At 38.2% G+C, this 2,523-nt stretch overlaps 1 non-coding gene across 1 annotated transcript; it reads right to left on the bottom strand.

Annotated features, from left to right (window-relative positions):
- Window positions 1–419: 419 nt before the first annotated feature.
- On the bottom strand, window positions 420–493 carry TRNAI-AAU (transfer RNA isoleucine (anticodon AAU)). Its single transcript has one exon. It is a non-coding gene; the product is annotated as a tRNA-Ile (tRNA).
- Between the last annotated feature and the right edge of the window lie 2,030 nt (window positions 494–2,523).

Here is a 2,523-nt window from a genome sequence, read left to right as displayed (position 1 = left end):
TGAAAAGGGGCGCATATATCATTTCCATATTTAAATTCCTATTTCTATCTACATATCATCCACCAACCCGAATTTGCTTAAACTTTAGGTTGTTTAATATATAAAATCATACTAATCATTTAAATATTATTTTTAAATCTGTATTATTTTCAGATGAAATCCAATCTTTTGTAGAGTAAAAAAAAAACCTCAAACATGCTTAGGTTACAAAGTGTTGAAGGTAAATCAGAAAAAAAGAGGAAAGTAGTAGGGCCACTATAGACATTTCCAAGGAAAAAAAAATAAAATAGGTGTTGGTTCGTGAGAAAGTTTATGTTGATTTGTCATTTTCAAAGTGTAATGGAATCATTGTGAGATTTAAAAAGCTAAATGAAAGGTCGAAAATGTCCTCACATGCCAAGGGAAAAGGACAAAAATTTTGGCCCATGCAGGTCTCGAACCTGCGACCTTCGCGTTATTAGCACGACGCTCTAACCAACTGAGCTAATGGGCCATTTTTATATACAAATAATTAAATAAATATATTGACCAATAAAAGATCAGAAGGTTAGGATAACTAATTTTGCATCATATCTCAGCCCCTTTGCCGGCTTGCCACATTTTTAATTGACTTGTCCAATGAGGATAGTTAGGTAAATAATGTCAGAGGAATGCTTCCGCAGGGCACAACCTCATTGTATAATAAGGAGGTGGACCCAAACACGACATATTGGGTCTCACATTAAATTGATCTGAACCATCCATTTGATCTCTTTTGGATCGAAAATCACACCAATCATCTGATCTCAACTCCCAATAGTAAGAATTTTTCAGCATTTAGCATTGATGGAAAAAAGTGGGCAACATCGTAAAATAAATTTTACACCCATTTTAAAGTGGAAATATGGGTGTATAATTTGTTTTTAGCCCCTTTGTTTGGGCTATAGGAGATATAAAGCAAAGCTTATCAAATGGATGGTTTAGATCAATGGAAGATGGGGCCCATTATGTTATAGTAGATGAGCCTAGATCCAAATGTTCATAGAGTTTATAATCCAGATAATCTAATCTTTCCGAAAATCCCAAATCAATGCATCTAATATGGAAAAGATGATTAAACATTTCAAAAAGATATTTGTGCCACCATGAAAGGATTATTTGCTGGATTACCGGATTATGATTGCTATAGAAGGAAAACAAGTAGGTGTGCAATTTTACAAATTTATGGGCCGTTTGGATACATATATTTTACAACTTAAAACAGGGATTTTATAAGCTAAAACATGGATTTTACAATCCTGAAAATGTACAAATCCAAGTTTTAGCTTGTAAAATCAAGGATTAGACAATCCTAGATTATAAAATTCTTTGTATACAGACAACCCATAAATCTTATCGACCTTGAACATAACTAGAATCTATTGAAGATGGCCAATGAGAGAAAGGGACTGAACCATAATTATAGGACAATTAGAAATATAAAAAAAGCCTCTATCTTGATTTCCATGTCAAAGAACTTCCTCAAATTGCATATAATCATTCCCAAGTTTACTCGCCACGGATCTATTTAAATGGAAGAAGCTCATTCAGGTTCGAGAACAAGTGGAAGATATGAGAATATTTTATGCCCATATCTTCTACACTCCCTCTGTTAGAATATGGGAATCTTAGCGTTGGATTGGATTGAAATCACACCATTGGATCATCATGGTGGTAGATTAGGCAAGGTGGTTAAAGGGGTAACCTTGTTAGATTTGGGATATTAGATTTGATGGGATTTGACTAATGTGATAGTGTGGACCCCAATCCGAGAGGGGCGGGGGGGACGTGCCCCCACGCGAGTCTCGGGATCATCCACTTGAAGGAGAGCTCCGCCAAGGAACTCTCGAAAGAGTGCCCCTCACAGCATGAGCGGCGATGTAAAGTGAGATACCTCTCGATTCGGGGACCAGCCCGGATTCGAGACGCACCTCGAACAAAAAAAGAGTCGCCATCCAAGGAAGTGGGCCCTGGATCCCATGCTGTGCTCTGTCGCAACAGATAACCAGAGATATAAAAGGTCCGTGCCTGATGACGAATGGGGAAGGGATCAGGCGCCCCCGATTCGCCCAAGTGCGAGCACCTGGTCTCTTATGCCATTTATTATTAACTTTGAAGAGTTTTGGGTAAAAATCATGTGAAATGAGAACGAATATCCCCGAGATAACGTCTAGCTAATCATGCATATCTTGGAGATGAATAAGAAGCACACACAAAAAGAAATGAAAGATATGACACCTAAGAATAGCTAGGTTATGAGTGTCATGCCTAATTGGTGTCTATGTTCTGGTGGACAAACACATGCATGCTACAGCTAAAAGTATAGGATCTGTACATGAAAGTAAGAAAACACAGCAAAACACACAACACAACACGACTCCACACGACAAACCCTAAACTCTAATGCGATAATTGACTCGGACCAAGATGGCCATCCATCTTAGCTGCACTACGTATCCCGGCCTCGGGAAGAATCAGAGCCAACGTAGTTCGGCGACCTATGCT

The sequence above is a fragment of the Tasmannia lanceolata genome, unplaced genomic scaffold (assembly GCF_043159265.1).
Source record: "Tasmannia lanceolata isolate RefF3 unplaced genomic scaffold, GAP_Taslan_0.1 ptg000026l, whole genome shotgun sequence".
Lineage (NCBI taxonomy): Eukaryota > Viridiplantae > Streptophyta > Magnoliopsida > Canellales > Winteraceae > Tasmannia > Tasmannia lanceolata.
Note: the sequence above shows the minus strand (reverse complement) of the source record. Positions and strands in the feature narration are given on the sequence as shown.